The following is a 22,931-nucleotide window of genomic DNA, read 5'->3' on the forward strand; positions in this document are numbered from 1 at the left end:
TAAACCGTGCTGTACCTGCCCTGGGAGTGTTTGATGGGACAGTGTAGAGGGAGCTTTCCTCTGTATCTAACCCGTGCTGTACCTGCCCTGGGAGTGTTTGATGGGACAGTGTAGAGGGAGTTTTACTCTGTATCTAACATGTGCTGTACCTGCCCTGGGAGTGTTTGATGGGACAGTGTAGAGGGAGCTTTACTCTGTATCTAACATGTGCTGTACCAGCTCTGGGAGTGTTTCATGGGACAGTGTAGAGGGAGATTTACTTTGTATCTAAGCCGTGCTGTAACTGCCCTGGGAGTGTTTGATGGGACAGTGTAGAGGGAGCTTTACTCTGTATCTAACCCGTGCTGTACGTGCCCTGGGAGTGTTTGATGGGGCAGTGTAGAGGGAGCTTTACTCTGTATCTAACCCGTGCTGTACCTGCCCTGGGAGTGTTTGATGGGACAGTGTAGAGGGAGCTTTGCCCTGTATTTAACCCGTGCTGTACCTGCCCTGGGAGTGTTTGATGGGGCAGTGTAGAGGGAGCTTTACTCTGTATCTAACCCGTGCTGTACCTGCCCTGGGAGTGTTTGATGGGACAGTGTAGAGGGAGCTTTACTCTGTATCTAACCCGTGCTGTACCTGCCCTGGGGATGTTTGATGGGGCAGTGTAGAGGGAGCTTTACTCTGTATCTAACCCGTGCTGTACCTGCCCTGGGAGTGTTTGATGGGACAGTGTAGAGGGAGCTTTACTCTGTATCTAACCCGTGCTGTACCTGCCCTGGGAGTGTTTGATGGGACAGTGTAGAGGGAGCTTTACCCTGTATCTAACCTGTGCTGTACCTGCCCTGGGAGTGTTTGATGGGACAGTGTAGAGGGAGCTTTACTCTGTATCTAACCCGTGCTGTACCTGCCCTGGGAGTGTTTGGTGGGACAGTGTAGAGGGAGCTTTACTCTGTATCTAACCCGTGCTGTACCTGCCCTGGGAGTGTTTGATGGGACAGTGCAGAGGGAGCTTTACCCTGTATCTAACCCGTGCTGTACCTGCCCCGGGAGTGTTTGATGGGGCAGTGTAGAGGGAGCTTTACTCTGTATCTAACCCGTGCTGTACCTGCCCCGGGAGTGTTTGATGGGGCAGTGTAGAGGGAGCTTTACCCTGTATCTAACCCGTGCTGTACCTGCCCCGGGAGTGTTTGATGGGGCAGTGTAGAGGGAGCTTTAATCTGTATATAACACCATACTGTACCTGCCCTGGGAGTGTTTGATGGGACTGTGTAGAGGGAGCTTTACTCTGTATCTAACCCGTGCTGTACCTGCCCTGGGAGTGTTTGATGGGACAGTGTAGATGGAGCTTTACTCTGTATCTAACCCGTGCTGTACCTGCCCTGGGAGTGTTTGATGGGACAGTGTCGATGGAGCTTTACTCTGTATCTAACCTGTGCTGTACCTGTCCTGGGAGTGTTTGATGGGACAGTGTAGAGGGAGCTTTACCCTGTATCTAACCCGTGCTGTTCCTGCCCTGGGAGTGTTTGATGGGACAGTGTAGAGGGAGCTTTACTCTGTATCTAACCCCGTGCTGTACCTGCCCTGGGCGTGTTTGATGGGGCAGTGTAGAGGGAGCTTTACTCTGTATCTAACCCACACAGACCCCAGCATCTGCAACATTTGACCCCTTGTGACGCCACCTCATTGTTCTTTGATGTAATGTTTTCCTGACTGACCTGTTTGGACACCATTCACACCTTTGATTGCTGTGATTATCTCTCTGCCGAGGTGTGATAAATGGCAGTTGGAAAGATTACCTGTAAACATCTGACATTATTCTCTTACTATATATGTTGTGTCTATATGCATCTGTCCACTTCACCTGGCGAAGGAGCAGCGCTCCGAAAGCTTGTGACTTCAAATAAAGCTGTTGGACTATAACCTGGTGTTGTGTGACTTCTTACATTTGTCCACCCCAGTCCAACTCCGGCATCTCCACACCATGCTGAACCTGCCCTGGGAGTGTTTGATGGGACAGTGTAGAGGGAGCTTTACTCTGTATCTAACCCGTGCTGTACCTGCCCTGGGATTGTTTGATGGGACAGTGTAGAGGGAGCTTTACTCTGTATCTAACCCATGCTGAACCTGCCCTGGGAGTGTTTGATGGGACAGTGTAGAGGGAGCTTTACTGTGTATGACGTATGAGGAGAGATTGTATCAATTGGGCTTATACTCACTGGAGTTTAGATGATTGAGAGGGGATCTCATCGAAACCTATATAATTCTGTCAGGTCTGGACAGACTAGATGCAGGAAGGATGTTTCTGATGGCCGGGGAGTCCAGAACCAGGGGTCACAGTCTAAGGATAAGGGGTAAGCCATTTAGGACTGAAATGAGGAGGAATTTCTTCACCCAGAGAGTGGTGAACCTGTGGAATTCTCTGCCACAGAGGGCGGTGGAGGCCAGTTCATTAAATATATTCAAGAAAGAGTTGGATATATTTCTTAAGGCTAAAGGGATCAAGGGATATGGGGAAAAGGCAGGGACAGGGTACTGAATTTGGATGATCAGCCATGATCACATTGAATGGCGGAGCAGGCTCAAAGGGCCGAATGGCCTACTCCTGCTCCTATCTTCTATGTTTCTATGCATCTAACCCATGCTGTACCTGCCCTGGGAGTGTTTGATGGGACAGTGTAGAGGGAGCTTTACTCTGTATCTAACCCGTGCTGTACCTGCCCTGGGAGTGTTTGATGGGACAGTGTAGAGGGAGCTTTACTCTGTATCTAACCTGTGCTGTACCTGCCCTGGGAGTGTTTGATGGGATGGTGTAGAGGGAGCTTTACTCTGTATCTAACCCGTGCTGTACCTGCCCTGGGAGTGTTTGATGGGATGGTGTAGAGGGAGCTTTACTCTGTATCTAACCCGTGCTGTACCTGCCCTGGGAGTGTTTGATGGGACAGTGTAGAGGGAGCTTTACTCTGTATCTAACCCGTGCTGTACCTGCCCTGGGAGTGTTTGATGGGACAGTGTAGAGGGAGCTTTACTCTGTATCTAACCCATGCTGTACCTGCCCTGGGAGTGTTTGATGGGACAGTGTAGAGGGAGCTTTACTCTGTATCTAACCCGTGCTGTACCTGCCCTGGGAGTGTTATATGGGACAGTGTAGAGGGAGCTTTACTCTGTATCTAACCCGTGCTGTACCTGCCCTGGGAGTGTTTGATGGGACAGTGTAGAGGGAGTTTTACTCTGTATCTAACCCGTGCTGTACCTGCCCTGGGAGTGTTTGATGGGACAGTGTAGAGGGAGCTTTACTCTGTATCTAACCCGTGCTGTACCTGCCCTGGGAGTGTTTGATGGGACAGTGTAGATGGAGATTTACTCTGTATCTAACCCGTGCTGTACCTGCCCTGGGAGTGTTTGATGGGACAGTGTAGATGGAGATTTACTCTGTATCTAACCCGTGCTGTACCTGCCCTGGGAGTGTTTGATGGGACAGTGTAGATGGAGATTTACTCTGTATCTAACCCGTGCTGTACCTGCCCTGGGAGTGTTTGATGGGACAGTGTAGAGGGAGCTTTACTCTGTATCTAACCCGTGCTGTACCTGCCCTGGGAGTGTTTGATGGGACAGTGTAGAGGGAGCTTTACTCTGTATCTTACCCCGTGCTGTACCTGCCCTGGGAGTGTTTGATGGGACAGTGTAGAGGGAGCTTTACTCTGTATCTAACCCGTGCTGTACCTGCCCTGGGAGTGTTTGATGGGACAGTGTAGAAGGAGCTTTACTCTGTATCTAAACCGTGCTGTACCTGCCCTGGGAGTGTTTGATGGGACAGTGTAGAGGGAGCTTTACTCTGTATCTAACATGTGCTGTACCTGCCCAGGGAGTGTTTGATGGGACAGTGTAGAGGGAGCTTTACTCTGTATCTAACATGTGCTGTACCTGCCCTGGGAGTGTTTGATGGGACAGTGTAGAGGGAGCTTTACTCTGTATCTAACCCTGTGCTGTACCTGACCTGGGAGTGTTTGATGGGACAGTGCAGAGGGAGCTTTACTTTGTATCTAAACCGTGCTGTACCTGCCCTGGGAGTGTTTGATGGGACAGTGTAGAGGGAGCTTTCCTCTGTATCTAACCCGTGCTGTACCTGCCCTGGGAGTGTTTGATGGGACAGTGTAGAGGGAGTTTTACTCTGTATCTAACATGTGCTGTACCTGCCCTGGGAGTGTTTGATGGGACAGTGTAGAGGGAGCTTTACTCTGTATCTAACATGTGCTGTACCAGCTCTGGGAGTGTTTCATGGGACAGTGTAGAGGGAGATTTACTTTGTATCTAAGCCGTGCTGTAACTGCCCTGGGAGTGTTTGATGGGACAGTGTAGAGGGAGCTTTACTCTGTATCTAACCCGTGCTGTACGTGCCCTGGGAGTGTTTGATGGGGCAGTGTAGAGGGAGCTTTACTCTGTATCTAACCCGTGCTGTACCTGCCCTGGGAGTGTTTGATGGGACAGTGTAGAGGGAGCTTTGCCCTGTATTTAACCCGTGCTGTACCTGCCCTGGGAGTGTTTGATGGGGCAGTGTAGAGGGAGCTTTACTCTGTATCTAACCCGTGCTGTACCTGCCCTGGGAGTGTTTGATGGGACAGTGTAGAGGGAGCTTTACTCTGTATCTAACCCGTGCTGTACCTGCCCTGGGGATGTTTGATGGGGCAGTGTAGAGGGAGCTTTACTCTGTATCTAACCCGTGCTGTACCTGCCCTGGGAGTGTTTGATGGGACAGTGTAGAGGGAGCTTTACTCTGTATCTAACCCGTGCTGTACCTGCCCTGGGAGTGTTTGATGGGACAGTGTAGAGGGAGCTTTACCCTGTATCTAACCTGTGCTGTACCTGCCCTGGGAGTGTTTGATGGGACAGTGTAGAGGGAGCTTTACTCTGTATCTAACCCGTGCTGTACCTGCCCTGGGAGTGTTTGGTGGGACAGTGTAGAGGGAGCTTTACTCTGTATCTAACCCGTGCTGTACCTGCCCTGGGAGTGTTTGATGGGACAGTGCAGAGGGAGCTTTACCCTGTATCTAACCCGTGCTGTACCTGCCCCGGGAGTGTTTGATGGGGCAGTGTAGAGGGAGCTTTACTCTGTATCTAACCCGTGCTGTACCTGCCCCGGGAGTGTTTGATGGGGCAGTGTAGAGGGAGCTTTACCCTGTATCTAACCCGTGCTGTACCTGCCCCGGGAGTGTTTGATGGGGCAGTGTAGAGGGAGCTTTAATCTGTATATAACACCATACTGTACCTGCCCTGGGAGTGTTTGATGGGACTGTGTAGAGGGAGCTTTACTCTGTATCTAACCCGTGCTGTACCTGCCCTGGGAGTGTTTGATGGGACAGTGTAGATGGAGCTTTACTCTGTATCTAACCCGTGCTGTACCTGCCCTGGGAGTGTTTGATGGGACAGTGTCGATGGAGCTTTACTCTGTATCTAACCTGTGCTGTACCTGTCCTGGGAGTGTTTGATGGGACAGTGTAGAGGGAGCTTTACCCTGTATCTAACCCGTGCTGTTCCTGCCCTGGGAGTGTTTGATGGGACAGTGTAGAGGGAGCTTTACTCTGTATCTAACCCCGTGCTGTACCTGCCCTGGGCGTGTTTGATGGGGCAGTGTAGAGGGAGCTTTACTCTGTATCTAACCCACACAGACCCCAGCATCTGCAACATTTGACCCCTTGTGACGCCACCTCATTGTTCTTTGATGTAATGTTTTCCTGACTGACCTGTTTGGACACCATTCACACCTTTGATTGCTGTGATTATCTCTCTGCCGAGGTGTGATAAATGGCAGTTGGAAAGATTACCTGTAAACATCTGACATTATTCTCTTACTATATATGTTGTGTCTATATGCATCTGTCCACTTCACCTGGCGAAGGAGCAGCGCTCCGAAAGCTTGTGACTTCAAATAAAGCTGTTGGACTATAACCTGGTGTTGTGTGACTTCTTACATTTGTCCACCCCAGTCCAACTCCGGCATCTCCACACCATGCTGAACCTGCCCTGGGAGTGTTTGATGGGACAGTGTAGAGGGAGCTTTACTCTGTATCTAACCCGTGCTGTACCTGCCCTGGGATTGTTTGATGGGACAGTGTAGAGGGAGCTTTACTCTGTATCTAACCCATGCTGAACCTGCCCTGGGAGTGTTTGATGGGACAGTGTAGAGGGAGCTTTACTGTGTATGACGTATGAGGAGAGATTGTATCAATTGGGCTTATACTCACTGGAGTTTAGATGATTGAGAGGGGATCTCATCGAAACCTATATAATTCTGTCAGGTCTGGACAGACTAGATGCAGGAAGGATGTTTCTGATGGCCGGGGAGTCCAGAACCAGGGGTCACAGTCTAAGGATAAGGGGTAAGCCATTTAGGACTGAAATGAGGAGGAATTTCTTCACCCAGAGAGTGGTGAACCTGTGGAATTCTCTGCCACAGAGGGCGGTGGAGGCCAGTTCATTAAATATATTCAAGAAAGAGTTGGATATATTTCTTAAGGCTAAAGGGATCAAGGGATATGGGGAAAAGGCAGGGACAGGGTACTGAATTTGGATGATCAGCCATGATCACATTGAATGGCGGAGCAGGCTCAAAGGGCCGAATGGCCTACTCCTGCTCCTATCTTCTATGTTTCTATGCATCTAACCCATGCTGTACCTGCCCTGGGAGTGTTTGATGGGACAGTGTAGAGGGAGCTTTACTCTGTATCTAACCCGTGCTGTACCTGCCCTGGGAGTGTTTGATGGGACAGTGTAGAGGGAGCTTTACTCTGTATCTAACCTGTGCTGTACCTGCCCTGGGAGTGTTTGATGGGATGGTGTAGAGGGAGCTTTACTCTGTATCTAACCCGTGCTGTACCTGCCCTGGGAGTGTTTGATGGGATGGTGTAGAGGGAGCTTTACTCTGTATCTAACCCGTGCTGTACCTGCCCTGGGAGTGTTTGATGGGACAGTGTAGAGGGAGCTTTACTCTGTATCTAACCCGTGCTGTACCTGCCCTGGGAGTGTTTGATGGGACAGTGTAGAGGGAGCTTTACTCTGTATCTAACCCATGCTGTACCTGCCCTGGGAGTGTTTGATGGGACAGTGTAGAGGGAGCTTTACTCTGTATCTAACCCGTGCTGTACCTGCCCTGGGAGTGTTATATGGGACAGTGTAGAGGGAGCTTTACTCTGTATCTAACCCGTGCTGTACCTGCCCTGGGAGTGTTTGATGGGACAGTGTAGAGGGAGTTTTACTCTGTATCTAACCCGTGCTGTACCTGCCCTGGGAGTGTTTGATGGGACAGTGTAGAGGGAGCTTTACTCTGTATCTAACCCGTGCTGTACCTGCCCTGGGAGTGTTTGATGGGACAGTGTAGATGGAGATTTACTCTGTATCTAACCCGTGCTGTACCTGCCCTGGGAGTGTTTGATGGGACAGTGTAGATGGAGATTTACTCTGTATCTAACCCGTGCTGTACCTGCCCTGGGAGTGTTTGATGGGACAGTGTAGATGGAGATTTACTCTGTATCTAACCCGTGCTGTACCTGCCCTGGGAGTGTTTGATGGGACAGTGTAGAGGGAGCTTTACTCTGTATCTAACCCGTGCTGTACCTGCCCTGGGAGTGTTTGATGGGACAGTGTAGAGGGAGCTTTACTCTGTATCTTACCCCGTGCTGTACCTGCCCTGGGAGTGTTTGATGGGACAGTGTAGAGGGAGCTTTACTCTGTATCTAACCCGTGCTGTACCTGCCCTGGGAGTGTTTGATGGGACAGTGTAGAAGGAGCTTTACTCTGTATCTAAACCGTGCTGTACCTGCCCTGGGAGTGTTTGATGGGACAGTGTAGAGGGAGCTTTACTCTGTATCTAACATGTGCTGTACCTGCCCAGGGAGTGTTTGATGGGACAGTGTAGAGGGAGCTTTACTCTGTATCTAACATGTGCTGTACCTGCCCTGGGAGTGTTTGATGGGACAGTGTAGAGGGAGCTTTACTCTGTATCTAACACGTGCTGTACCTGCCCTGGGAGTGTTTGATGGGACAGTGTAGAGGGAGCTTTACTCTGTATCTAACCCGTGCTGTACCTGCCCTGGGAGTGTTTGATGGGACAGTGTAGAGGGAGCTTTACTCTGTATCTAACCCGTGCTGTACCTGCCCTGGGGGTGTTTGATGGGGCAGTGTAGAGGGAGCTTTACTCTGTATCTAACCCGTGCTGTACCTGCCCTGGGAATGTTTGATGGGACAGTGTAGAGGGAGCTTTACTCTGTATCTATCCCGTGCTGTACCTGCCCTGGGAGTGTTTGATGGGACAGTGTAGAGGGAGCTTTACTCTGTATCTAACACGTGCTGTACCTGCCCTGGGAGTGTTTGATGGGACAGTGTAGAGGGAGCTTTACTCTGTATCTAACCCGTGCTGTACCTGCCCTGGGAGTGTTTGATGGGACAGTGTAGAGGGAGCTTTACTCTGTATCTAACCCGTGCTGTACCTGCCCTGGGAGTGTTTGATGGGACAGTGTAGAGGGAGCTTTGCCCTGTATTTAACCCGTGCTGTACCTGCCCTGGGAGTGTTTGATGGGACAGTGTAGAGGGAGCTTTACTCTGTATCTAACCCGTGCTGAACCTGCTCTGGGAGTGTTTGATGGGAACAGTGTAGAGGGAGCTTTACTCTGTATCTAACCCGTGCTGTACCTGCCCTGGGAGTGTTTGATGAGACACTGTAGAGGGAGCTTTACTCTGTATCTAACCCGTGCTGCACCTGCCCTGGGAGTGTTTGATGGGACAGTGTAGGTGGAGCTTTACTCTGTATCTAACCCGTGCTGTACCTGCCCTGGGAGTGTTTGATGGGACAGTGTAGAGGGTGTTTTACTCTGTATCTAACCCGTGCTGTGCCTGCCCTGGGAGTGTTTGATGGGACAGTGTAGAGGGTGCTTTAATCTAACCCGTGCTGTACCTACCCTGGGAGTGTTTGATGGGACAGTGTAGAGGGAGCTTTACTCTGTATCTAACCAGTGCTGTACCTGCCCTGGAAGGGTTTGATGGGACAGTGTATAGGGTGCTTTACTCTCTATCTAACTCGTGCTGTAACTGTCCTGGGAGTGATTGATGGGACAGTGTAGGGGGAGTTTTACTCTGTCTCTAACCCGTGCTGTACCTGCGCTGGGAGTGTTTGATGGGACAGTGTAGAGGGTGCTTTACTCTGTATCTAACCCGTGCTGTACCTGCCCTGGGAGTGTTTGATGGGGCAGTGTAGAGGGAGCTTTACTCTGTATCTAACCCGTGCTGTACCTGCCCTGGGAGTGTTTGATGGGACAGTGTAGAGGGAGTTTTACACTGTTTCTAACCCGTGCTGTGCCTGCCCCGGGAGTGCTTGATGGGACAGTGTAGAGGGAGCTTTACTCTGTATGTAACCCGTGCTGTACCTGTCGTGTCAGTGTTTGATGGGACAGTGTAGGGGGAGCTTTACTCTGTATCTAACCTGTGCTGTACCTGCCCTGCGAGTGTTTGATGGGACAGTGTAGAGGGAGCTTTACTCTGTATCTAACCCTGTGCTGTACCTGACCTGGGAGTGTTTGATGGGACAGTGCAGAGGGAGCTTTACTTTGTATCTAAACCGTGCTGTACCTGCCCTGGGAGTGTTTGATGGGACAGTGTAGAGGGAGCTTTCCTCTGTATCTAACCCGTGCTGTACCTGCCCTGGGAGTGTTTGATGGGACAGTGTAGAGGGAGCTTTACTCTGTATCTAACATGTGCTGTACCTGCCCTGGGAGTGTTTGATGGGACAGTGTAGAGGGAGCTTTACTCTGTATCTAACATGTGCTGTACCAGCCCTGGGAGTGTTTCATGGGACAGTGTAGAGGGAGATTTACTTTGTATCTAAGCCGTGCTGTAACTGCCCTGGGAGTGTTTGATGGGACAGTGTAGAGGGAGCTTTGCCCTGTATTTAACCCGTGCTGTACCTGCCCTGGGAGTGTTTGATGGGGCAGTGTAGAGGGAGCTTTACTCTGTATCTAACCCGTGCTGTACCTGCCCTGGGAGTGTTTGATGGGACAGTGTAGAGGGAGCTTTACTCTGTATCTAACCCGTGCTGTACCTGCCCTGGGGATGTTTGATGGGGCAGTGTAGAGGGAGCTTTACTCTGTATCTAACCCGTGCTGTACCTGCCCTGGGAGTGTTTGATGGGACAGTGTAGAGGGAGCTTTACTCTGTATCTAACCCGTGCTGTACCTGCCCTGGGAGTGTTTGATGGGACAGTGTAGAGGGAGCTTTACCCTGTATCTAACCTGTGCTGTACCTGCCCTGGGAGTGTTTGATGGGACAGTGTAGAGGGTGCTTTACTCTGTATCTAACCCGTGCTGTACCTGCCCTGGGAGTGTTTGATGGGACAGTGTAGAGGGAGCTTTACTCTGTATCTAACCCGTGCTGTACCTGCCCTGGGAGTGTTTGATCGGACAGTGTAGAGGCAGCTTTACTCTGTATCTATCCCGTGCTGTACCTGCCCTGGGAGTGTTTGATGGGACAGTGTAGAGGGAGCTTTACTCTGTATCTAACCCGTGCTGTACCTGCCCTGGGAGTGTTTGATGGGACAGTGTAGAGGGAGCTTTACTCTGTATCTAACCCGTGCTGTACCTGCCCTGGGAGTGTTTGGTGGGACAGTGTAGAGGAAGCTTTACTCTGTATCTAACCCGTGCTGTACCTGCCCTGGGAGTGTTTGATGGGACAGTGCAGAGGGAGCTTTACCCTGTATCTAACCCGTGCTGTACCTGCCCCGGGAGTGTTTGATGGGGCAGTGTAGAGGGAGCTTTACTCTGTATCTAACCCGTGCTGTACCTGCCCAGGGAGTGTTTGATGGGACAGTGTAGAGGGAGCTTTACTCTGTATCTAACCCGTGCTGTACCTGCCCTGGGAGTGTTTGATGGGACAGTGTAGAGGGAGCTTTACTCTGTATCTAACCCGTGCTGTACCTGCCCTGGGGGTGTTTGATGGGGCAGTGTAGAGGGAGCTTTACTCTGTATCTAACCCGTGCTGTACCTGCCCTGGGAATGTTTGATGGGACAGTGTAGAGGGAGCTTTACTCTGTATCTATCCCGTGCTGTACCTGCCCTGGGAGTGTTTGATGGGACAGTGTAGAGGGAGCTTTACTCTGTATCTAACACGTGCTGTACCTGCCCTGGGAGTGTTTGATGGGACAGTGTAGAGGGAGCTTTACTCTGTATCTAACCCGTGCTGTACCTGCCCTGGGAGTGTTTGATGGGACAGTGTAGAGGGAGCTTTACTCTGTATCTAACCCGTGCTGTACCTGCCCTGGGAGTGTTTGATGGGACAGTGTAGAGGGAGCTTTGCCCTGTATTTAACCCGTGCTGTACCTGCCCTGGGAGTGTTTGATGGGACAGTGTAGAGGGAGCTTTACTCTGTATCTAACCCGTGCTGAACCTGCTCTGGGAGTATTTGATGGGAACAGTGTAGAGGGAGCTTTACTCTGTATCTAACCCGTGCTGTACCTGCCCTGGGAGTGTTTGATGAGACACTGTAGAGGGAGCTTTACTCTGTATCTAACCCGTGCTGCACCTGCCCTGGGAGTGTTTGATGGGACAGTGTAGGTGGAGCTTTACTCTGTATCTAACCCGTGCTGTACCTGCCCTGGGAGTGTTTGATGGGACAGTGTAGAGGGTGTTTTACTCTGTATCTAACCCGTGCTGTGCCTGCCCTGGGAGTGTTTGATGGGACAGTGTAGAGGGTGCTTTAATCTAACCCGTGCTGTACCTACCCTGGGAGTGTTTGATGGGACAGTGTAGAGGGAGCTTTACTCTGTATCTAACCAGTGCTGTACCTGCCCTGGAAGGGTTTGATGGGACAGTGTATAGGGTGCTTTACTCTCTATCTAACTCGTGCTGTAACTGTCCTGGGAGTGATTGATGGGACAGTGTAGGGGGAGTTTTACTCTGTCTCTAACCCGTGCTGTACCTGCGCTGGGAGTGTTTGATGGGACAGTGTAGAGGGTGCTTTACTCTGTATCTAACCCGTGCTGTACCTGCCCTGGGAGTGTTTGATGGGGCAGTGTAGAGGGAGCTTTACTCTGTATCTAACCCGTGCTGTACCTGCCCTGGGAGTGTTTGATGGGACAGTGTAGAGGGAGTTTTACACTGTTTCTAACCCGTGCTGTGCCTGCCCCGGGAGTGCTTGATGGGACAGTGTAGAGGGAGCTTTACTCTGTATGTAACCCGTGCTGTACCTGTCGTGTCAGTGTTTGATGGGACAGTGTAGGGGGAGCTTTACTCTGTATCTAACCTGTGCTGTACCTGCCCTGCGAGTGTTTGATGGGACAGTGTAGAGGGAGCTTTACTCTGTATCTAACCCTGTGCTGTACCTGACCTGGGAGTGTTTGATGGGACAGTGCAGAGGGAGCTTTACTTTGTATCTAAACCGTGCTGTACCTGCCCTGGGAGTGTTTGATGGGACAGTGTAGAGGGAGCTTTCCTCTGTATCTAACCCGTGCTGTACCTGCCCTGGGAGTGTTTGATGGGACAGTGTAGAGGGAGCTTTACTCTGTATCTAACATGTGCTGTACCTGCCCTGGGAGTGTTTGATGGGACAGTGTAGAGGGAGCTTTACTCTGTATCTAACATGTGCTGTACCAGCCCTGGGAGTGTTTCATGGGACAGTGTAGAGGGAGATTTACTTTGTATCTAAGCCGTGCTGTAACTGCCCTGGGAGTGTTTGATGGGACAGTGTAGAGGGAGCTTTGCCCTGTATTTAACCCGTGCTGTACCTGCCCTGGGAGTGTTTGATGGGGCAGTGTAGAGGGAGCTTTACTCTGTATCTAACCCGTGCTGTACCTGCCCTGGGAGTGTTTGATGGGACAGTGTAGAGGGAGCTTTACTCTGTATCTAACCCGTGCTGTACCTGCCCTGGGGATGTTTGATGGGGCAGTGTAGAGGGAGCTTTACTCTGTATCTAACCCGTGCTGTACCTGCCCTGGGGGTGTTTGATGGGGCAGTGTAGAGGGAGCTTTACTCTGTATCTAACCCGTGCTGTACCTGCCCTGGGAGTGTTTGATGGGACAGTGTAGAGGGAGCTTTACTCTGTATCTAACCCGTGTTGTACCTGCCCTGGGAGTGTTTGATGGGACAGTGTAGAGGGAGCTTTACTCTGTATCTAACCCGTGCTGTACCTGCCCTGGGAGTGGTTGATGGGACAGTGTAGAGGGAGCTTTACTCTGTATCTAACCCGTGCTGTACCTGCCCCGGGTGTGTTTGATGGGACATTGTAGAGGGAGCTTTACTCTGTATCTAACCCGTGCTGTACCTGCCCTGGGAGTGTTTGATGGGACAGTGTAGAAGGAGCTTTACTCTGTATCTAACCCGTGCTGTACCTGCCCTGGGAGTGGTTGATGGGACAGTGTAGAGGGAGCTTTACTCTGTATCTAACCCGTGCTGTACCTGCCCCGGGTGTGTTTGATGGGACATTGTAGAGGGAGCTTTACTCTGTATCTAACCCGTGCTGTACCTGCCCTGGGAGTGTTTGATGGGACAGTGCAGAGGGAGCTTTACTCTGTATCTAACCCGTGTTTGACATTTTTGAAGGATAGCCAGCAAGGAAAAGGAGGCGGGGTAGCTCTGTTAATAAAGGATGTGATCAGTGCAGTGCTGAGAAATTATATTGACTCACAAAATCAAGATGTAGAATCAGGTGGAGATAAAAAATAATAAGAGAAAGAAGTCACTGGTGGGAGTTGTCTGCAAGCCCCCTAACAGTAGCTGCACTGTAGGACAGAGTTTAAATCAACAAATAATGGAGGCGTGTAAAAAAGGTACTGCAATAATCATGGGTGATTTTAATAAGAACATAAGAAGTAGGAGCAGGAGTAGGCCATACTGCCCCTCGGGCCTGCTCCGCCATTCAATAGGACCATGGCTGATCCGAATCTAGACTCACGTCCACTTCCCTGCCCTCTCCCCGTAACCCCTAATTCCCTTATCTGCTAGGAAAATGTCTATCTCCATTTTAAATTTATTTAATGTTGCAGCTTCCGCAGCTCTCTGGGGTAGCAAATTCCATAGATTTACTACCCTCTGAGTGAAGAACTTTCTCCTCATCTCAGTTTTGAAAGGGCAGCCCCTTATTCTAAGATTATGCCCCCTAGTTCTAGTCTCACCCATCAGTGGAAACATCCTCACCGCATCCACCCGATCAAGCCCCCTCACAATCTTATATGTTTCGATAAGATCGCCTCTCATTCTTCTGAACTCCAATGAGTAGAGGCCCAACCTACTCAACCTTTCCTCATACGTCAACCCCCTCATCTCCGGAATCAACCGAGTGAACCTTCTCTGAACCGCCTCGAGAGCAAGTATATCTTTTCTTAAATATGGAAACCAAAACTGCACGCAGTATTCCAGGTGTGGCCTCACCAATACCCTGTATAACTGAAGCAAGACTTCCCTGTTTTTATACTCCATCCCCCTTGCAATAAAAGCCAAGATTCCATTGACCTTCCTGATCACCTGCTGCACCTGCATACTAACCTTCTGTGTTTCATGTACCAGGACCCCCAGATCCCTTTGTACTGTAGCACTTTGCAGTTTCTCTCCATTTAGATAATAACTTGCTCTTTGATTTTTTCTGCCAAAGTGCATAACCTCACACTTTCCAATATTATATTCCATCTGCCAAATCTCTGCCCACTCACTTAGCCTGTCTATGTCCTTTTGCAGGTTTTTTATGTCCTCCTCACTCACTGCTTTCCCTCCCATCTTTGTATCGTCGGCAAACTTGGATATGTTGCACTCGGTCCCTTCCTCCAAATCGTTAATATAGATTGTAAAGAGTTGGTGTCCCAGCACTGACCCCTGCGGAACACCACTAGTTACTGATTGCCATCCTGAGAATGAACCATTTATCCCAACTCTTTGTTTTCTGTTAGATAGCCAATCTTCCACCCATGCCAGTATATTACCCCCAATCCTGTGATTTTTTATCTTGATCAGTAATCTTTTGTGTGGAACCTTGTCAAATGCCTTTTGGAAGTCCAAATACACTACATCCACTGGTTCCCCTTTATCCACCCTGTGTGTTACATCCTCAAAGAATTCGAGCAAATTTGTCAAACATGACTTCCCCTTCGTAAAACCATGCTGACTCTGTCCTATAAAATTATGTTTATCCAAATGCTCTGTTACTGTTTCCTTAATAATGGACACCAATATTTTGCCAACCACAGATGTTAGGCTAACTGGTCTATAGTTTCCAGCTTTTTGTCTACTTCCCTTCTTAAATAAGGGTGTTACATTAGCAGTTTTCCAATCTGCCGGGACCTTTCCTGAGTCCAGGGAGTTTTGGAAAATAATCACCAATGCATCCACAATCCCTACCGCCACTTCTCTCAAGACCCTAGGATGTAGGCCATCAGGTCCGGGGGATTTATCCGCCTTAAGTCCCATTATTTTACCGAGTACCATCTCCTTAGTGATTTTAATCGTGTTTAGCTCCTCCCCCCCCCATTGCCCCCTGTTTGTCCAGTGTTGGGATATTTTTAGTGTCCTCTACTGTAAAGACTGATACAAAATATTTGTTCAGCATCTTTGCCATCTCCATGTTCCCCACCACTAGTTTCCTGGTCTCATCCTCTAAGGGACCAACGTTCACTTTAGCCACCCTTTTTCTTTTTATATAACTGTAGAAACTCTTCATATAGATTGGACAAATCAAATTGGCAAAGGTAGCCTTGAGGAAGAGTTCATAGAGTGTATCCGGGGTGGTTTCCCAGAACAATATGTTGTGGAACCAACCAGGGAGAAGGCTATTTTAGATCTGGCAATGTGTAATGAAATAGGGTTAATTAATGATTTCATAGTAAAGGATCCTTTAGGGAAGAGTGATCATAGTATGTTAGAATTTCAAATTCAGTTTGAGGGTGAGAAACTTGAGTCTCAAACTAGTGTCCTGAACTTAAATAAAGGCAATTACAAAGGTATGAAGACTGAGTTGTCTAAAGTGGACTGGGAAAATAGATTAAAGGGTAAGATGATAGAAAAGCGGTGGCAGACATTTAGAGAGATATTTCAGAACTCTCAGCAATGTTTTATTCCAGCGAGAAAGAACATTAGAACATAAGAACATAAGAAATAGGAGCAGGAGTAGGCCAATCGGCCCCTTGAGCCTGCTCTGCCATTCAATAAGATCATGGCTGATTTGATCCTAACCGCCAATCCACTATCACAGAACCATCTCCTGAATCTAACAGAATTAGACACACGAAATAGGAGCAGGATCAGGCTACACGGCCCCATGGCCCGCTCTGCTACCCACAGGGCCATGACCGATCCGAACCTAGACTCATGTCCAAATTCCTGCCCGCTCCCCGTAACCCTTAATTCCCTTTACTTCTAGGAAACTGTCTATTTCTGTTTTAAATTTATGTAATGATGTAGCTTCTACAGCTTTTTGGGGCAGCAAATTCCATGGACCTACCACCCTCTGAGTGAAGTAGTTCCTCCTCATCTCAGTTTTGAAAGAGCAGCCCCTTATTCTAAGACTATGCCCCCTAGTTCTAGTTTCACCCATCATCGGGAACATCCTCCCCGCATCCACCCAATCCAACCCCTTCACAATCTTATATGTTTCAATAAGATCGCCTCTCATTCTTCTGAACTCCAATGAGTAGAGTCCCAATCTACTCAACCTCTCCTCATATGTCCATCCCCTCATCCCCGGGATTAACCGAGTGAACCTTCTTTGTACTGACTTGAGAGCAAGTATGTCCTTTCTTAAGTATGGACACCAAAACTGTACGCAGTATTCCAGGTGCGGTCTCACCAATACCTTGTACAACTGAAGCAATACCTCCCTATTTTTATATTCTATCCCCCTAGCAATGAAAGCCAACATTCCATTGGCCTTCTTAATCACTTGCTGCACCTGCATACTAACCTTTTGAGTTTCGTGCACCAGGACCCCCAGATCCCTTTGTACTTCAGTACTTTCCAGTTTCTTGCCATTAAGATAATAACTTGCTCTACGATTTTTCCTGCCAAAGTGCATAACCTCACACTTTCCAGTATTGTATTTCATCTGCCAAATCTCTGCCCACTTACTTAGCCTGTCTATGTCCCCTTGCAGGTTTTTTATGTCCTCCTCACTCACTACTTTCCCTCCCATCTTAGTATCATTTTCAAACTTTGATATGTTACACTCGGTCCCCTCCTCCAAATCGTTAATATAGATTGTAAAGAGTTGGGGACCCAGCACTGACCCCTGCGGAACACCACTAGTTACTGATTGCCAGTTTGAGAATGAACCATTTATCCCAACTCTCTGCCTTCTGTTAGATAGCCAATCCTCTATCCATGCCAGAATATTACCCCCAATCCCGTGATTTTTTATCTGAAGCAATAACCTTTTGTGTGGCACCTTGTCAAATGCCTTTTGGAAGTCTAAATACACTACGTCCACTGGTTCCCCTTTATCAACCCTATATGTTACTTCCTCAAAGAACTCCAGCAAATTTGTCAAACATGACTTCCCCTTCATAAAACCATGCTGACTTTGTCCTATTAAATTATGATTATCCAAATGTCCTGTTACTGTCTCCTTAATAATGGACTCCAAAATTTTACCTACCACAGATGTTAGGCTAGAAAGACACTAAGAGAAGGATGCACCATCCGTGGCTAACTAAGGAAGTTAAGGATGGTATCAAATTGATAACAAAGGCATACAATGATGCAAAGATTAGTGGTTGGCCAGAGGATTGGGAAATTTTTAGAAACCAGCAAAGGAGAACTAAAAAAATAATGAGAGAGAAGATAGATTATGAGAGTAAACTAGCAAGAAATATAAAAACAAACAGTAAAAGCTTCTACAGGTACATAAAAAGGTAGAGAGTAACTAAAGTAAACATTGGTCCCTTAGAGGATGAGACTTGGGAATTAATAATGGGGAACAAGGAAATGGCTGAGACTTTGAACAAATATTTTGTATCAGTCTTCATGGTAGAAGACACTAAAAGCATCCCAATAATAGATAATCAAAGGGCTATAGGGAGGGAGGAGCTTAAAACAATCACTATCACTAGAGAAAAAGTATTAGCCAAACTTAAGGGATTAAAGGCTGACAAGTCCCCTGGACCCGATGGCCTGCATCCTAGGGTCTTAAAAGTGTCTGCAGAAATAGTGGATGCATTGGTTGTAATCTACCAACATTTCCTGGATTCTGGAGAGGTCCCAGTGGATTGGAAAACCGCAAATGTAACACCCCTATTCAAGAAAGGAGGGAGACAGAAAGCAGGAAACTATAGACCAGTTAGCCTAACATCTGTCATTGGGAAAATGCTGGAATCCATGATTAAGGAAGTAGTAACTGAACATTAAAAAAATCTTAATACAGTCAAACAGAGTCAGCATGGTTTTATGAACGAGAAATCATGTTTGACAAATTTACTAGAGTTCTTTGAGGATGTAACGAGTGTAATTAGCAATCTCATAGTAAAGGATCCTCTGGGGCAGAGTGATCATAATATGATAGAATTTCACATTAATTTTGAGAGTGACTTGCCTAAGTCCGAAACTTAAATAAAGCCAATTAAATAGGTGCGAGGGACGAGTTGGCTAAGGTAGATTGGAAAAATCATAACATGATTAGGCAGAGTCAACATGGTTTTATAAAAAGACTTGCATTTATATAGCGCCGTCCACGACCACGAGATGTCTCAAAGCGTTTTACAGTCAATGAAGTACTTTTGAAGTGGAGTCACTGTTGTAATATGAAAGGGAAATCGTGTTTGACAAATTTATTAGAGTTTTTTGAGGATGTAACTAGCAGGGTAGATAAAGGGGAACCAGTAGATGTAGTATATTTGGATTCCCAAAAGGCATTCGATAAGGTGCCACATAAAAAGTTATTACACAAAATTAGGACTCATGGGGTTGGGGGTAATATAGTAGCATGGATAGAGGATTGGTTAATGGACAGAAAACAGAGCTCGCTGACCTACATTGGCTCCCGGTTAAGCAGTGCCTCGATTTCAAAATTCTCATCCTGGTTTTCAAATCCCTCCATGCCCCTCCCTATCTCTGTAATCTCCTTCAGCCCCCCCCCCCCCACCCACCCGAGATATCTGTGCTCCTCTAATTCTGGCCTCTTGAGCATCCCTGATTATAATCGTTCAACCATTGACGGCCGTGCCTTCTGTTGCCGAGGCGCTAAGCTCTGGAATTCCCTGCCTCAACCTCTCCGCCTCTCTTTCCTCCTTTAAGACGCTCTTTAAAACCTACCTCTTTGACCAAGCTTTTGGTCACCTGCCATAATTTCTCCTTATGTGGTTCGGTGTCAAATTTTTTGTCTTATAATTCTCCTGTGAAGCGCCTTGGGACATTTTACTACGTTAAAGGTGCTATATAAATACAAGTTGTTGTTGTTGTAATAAGTAAATATAGAAACATAGAAGATAGGAGCAGGAGTAGGCCATTCGGCCCCTCGGGCCTGCTCCGCCATTCAATGAGATCATGGCTGATCATCCAAACTCAGTACCCTGTCCCTGCTTTCTCCCCATATCCCTTTAGCCTTAAGAAATATATCTAACTCCTTGAATATATTTAATGATTTGGCCTCAACTGCCTTTTGTGGTAGAGAATTCCACAGGTTCACCACTCTCTGGGTGAAGAAATTCCTCATCTCTGTCCTAAATGGCTTACCCCTTATCCTTAGACTGTGACCCCTGGTTCTGGATTCCCCGACCATCAGGAACATCCTTCCTGCATCTAGTCTGTCCAGTCCTGTTAGAATTTTATAAGTTTCAATGAGATCCCCTCTCATTCTTCTAAACTCCAGTGAGTATAAGCCCAATCGACCCAATCTCTCCTCATACGTCATTCCTGCCATCCCAGGTATCAGCCTGGTGAATCTTCGCTGCACTCCCTCCATGGCAAGAACATCTTTCCTCAGATAAGGCAACCAAAACTGCACACAATACTCAAGTTGTGGTCTCACCAAGGCCCTGTACAACTGCAGCAAGACATCCTTGTTCCTCTCACTATGAAGGCCAACATACCATTTGCCTTCTTAACCGCCTGCTGCACCTGCATGCTTACCTTCAGCGACTGGTGCACAAGGATGCCCAGGTCTCATTGCACTTCCCCTTTTCCAATCTATTGTCGTTCAGATAATAATCTGCCTTCCTGTTTGTGGTAAACCACTGTTATTGTTGTTCACCGTTGTTGTTGCACACTGTTGTATCTATGCATGCCTCAGCTGGCTCCGCCCCTGGCTCCACCCACATGCCCAGGTATAAAGGTGACTGCTCTGCAGCCCCCTGCCTTCTTGGAAACCAGTCAACCACGAGAGGCATGCTCTGTTCTTTGTTAATAAAAGCCTTTTAGTTACTCTCCTAACTCTCCGTCTTTTATGAGTAATTAATAGCGCATCACTGTTTTTGCCACCAAAGTGGATAACCTCACACTTATCCACATTATACTGCATCTGCCCAATCACCCAACCTGTCCAAATCATACTGCCCCCTGCTCTTCTTCCAATAGTGCCACGGGTTCTTTTACGTCCACCTGAGAGGGCAGACGGGGCCTCGGTTTAACATCTCATCCAAAAGATGGCACCCCTGACAGTGCAGCACTCCCTGACCTGCACTGGCAGCGCCGGCCTGGATTTTGTGCTCAAGTCTCTGGAGCGGGACTCGAGCCCACAACCTTCTGCCTCAGAGGAGTGTGTGTTACCCACTGAGCCACGACTGACACTTGCAGTTACTTTAAAATTGAAGACTGTGCAACCCGGAGCTCAGTTTAATCCGTCCTGTGTGAGCTTTTTCTTAATTCTTTCATGGGATGTGGGCGTCGTTGGCAAGGCTGGCATTTATTGCCCATCCCTAGTTGCCCTCGAGAAGGTGGTGGTGAGCTGCCTTCTTGAACCGCTGCAGTCCGTGTGGTGAAGGTACTCCCACAGCGCTGTTAGGGAGTTCCAGGATTTTGACCCAGCGACGATGAAGGATCGGCCGATATACTTCTAAGTCAGGATGGTGTGTGACTTGAAGGGGAACTTGGAGGTGGTGGTGTTCCCATGCGCCTGCTGCCCTTGTCCTTCTAGGTGGAAGAGGTCGCGGGTTTGGGAGGTGCTGCCGAAGAAGCCTTGGCGAGTTGCTGCAGTGCATCTTGTAGATGGTACACACTGCAGCCACGGTGCGCCGGTGGTGGAGGAAGTGAATGTTTAAGGAGGTGGATTGGGGGGTGGGGGGGATAAGGGCAACAGTTAGTTCTGGGCAAATATTATCTTTTAAATTCTGTAGAATGGGGGAAATCTGCCGGGGGGACTGAATTGTAGAGAATCGGCAAAACAAGGCTTGTAATTTCATAATTTCACGTAGTGAAATAGCAATTGTGCATGACACGAGATCTGTGATAAAATAACGAAGTGGTGGGGGGTGGTTTATAACGATCCCATTAGTCCAATGGAGAGAAAGCTCTGTGGTAACAAAACCAGCTTAAACGAAGAGAGACGGGGTGTTCATACAGCGTCTTTCACCACCACAGGACGTCCCGAAGCGATTTAGGTCCAATGAAGCACGTTTGAAGTGTAGTCACTAGTAATGTGGCTCAGTAACTGAAGCGAATTTTCACGTGGTGCGTGACATGAATCTCGGCGTTCATGTGGAAAGGACATATGAAATTATACTGGGCCTGCTGGTGGCGCTGTCCAGGGAGAGTATAAATACTCGGGCATGGGCCCAGCTTGCTCAGGACGTTCTTTAACAGGAACTAGTGAAGAACACAACTAGATCTCCATGTTGAGAAATAGTTGATGAAAGCCTTGTTTAATACTCTGACCCAGTGCCTAGTGGTTATCTTACGTCAGTGCGGTGAAGAGAAATAATATAAAAGTGGCAAATTGTAACGAGGAATCGGGTCCGGAGGGTGCGATCAAAGCTCAGGTCAGGGGCGGGTTCGAACCTCCAACCTTCAGGTGTAGTGACAGCAATAAAACACTCTACATCAAATAAAGATTTATATTTTAAATAACGCTAGATCTCAGTGTTTGAAGAAGCTTCGTGATTTTCAGGAAGACAGAACATCAAGAGGGGCAGCACTGAGGGAGTGCCGCACTGTCGGAGGGGCAGTACTGAGGGAGCGCCGCATTGTCGGAGGGGCAGTACTGAGGGAGCGCCGCACTGTCGGAGGGGCAGTACTGAGGGAGCGCCGCACTGTCGGAGGGGCAGTACTGAGGGAGTGCCGCACTGTCGGAGGGGCAGTACTGAGGGAGCGCCGCACTGTCGGAGGGGCAGTACTGAGGGAGCGCCGCACTGTCGGAGGGGCAGTACTGAGGGAGCGCCGCACTGTCGGAGGGGCAGTACTGAGGGAGCGCCGCACTGTCGGAGGGGCAGTACTGAGGGAGCGCCGCACTGTCGGAGGGGCGGTACTGAGGGAGCGCCGCACTGTCGGAGGGGCAGTACTGAGGGAGCGCCGCACTGTCGGAGGGGCAGTACTGAGGGAGCGCCGCACTGTCGGAGGGGCAGTACTGAGGGAGCGCCGCACTGTCGGAGGGGCAGTACTGAGGGAGCGCCGCACTGTCGGAGGGGCAGTACTGAGGGAGCGCCGCACTGTCGGAGGGGCGGTACTGAGGGAGCGCCGCACTGTCGGAGGGGCAGTACTGAGGGAGCGCCGCACTGTCGGAGGGGCAGTACTGAGGGAGCGCCGCACTGTCGGAGGGGCAGTACTGAGGGAGCGCCGCACTGTCGGAGGGGCAGTACTGAGGGAGCGCCGCACTGAGGGAGCGCCGCACTGTCGGAGGGGCGGTACTGAGGGAGCGCCGCACTGTCGGAAGGGCGGTACTGAGGGAGCGCCGCACTGTCGGAGGGGCAGTACTGAGGGAGCGCTGCACTGTCAGAGGGGTGGTACTGAGGGAGCGCCGCACTGTCGGAGGGGCAGTACTGAGGGAGCGCCGCACTGTCGGAGTGGCAG

This window comes from Somniosus microcephalus, chromosome 4 (assembly GCF_052327205.1).
Source record: "Somniosus microcephalus isolate GS21.2 chromosome 4, FLI_Smic_1.0, whole genome shotgun sequence".
In the NCBI taxonomy this organism is placed as follows: domain Eukaryota; kingdom Metazoa; phylum Chordata; class Chondrichthyes; order Squaliformes; family Somniosidae; genus Somniosus; species Somniosus microcephalus.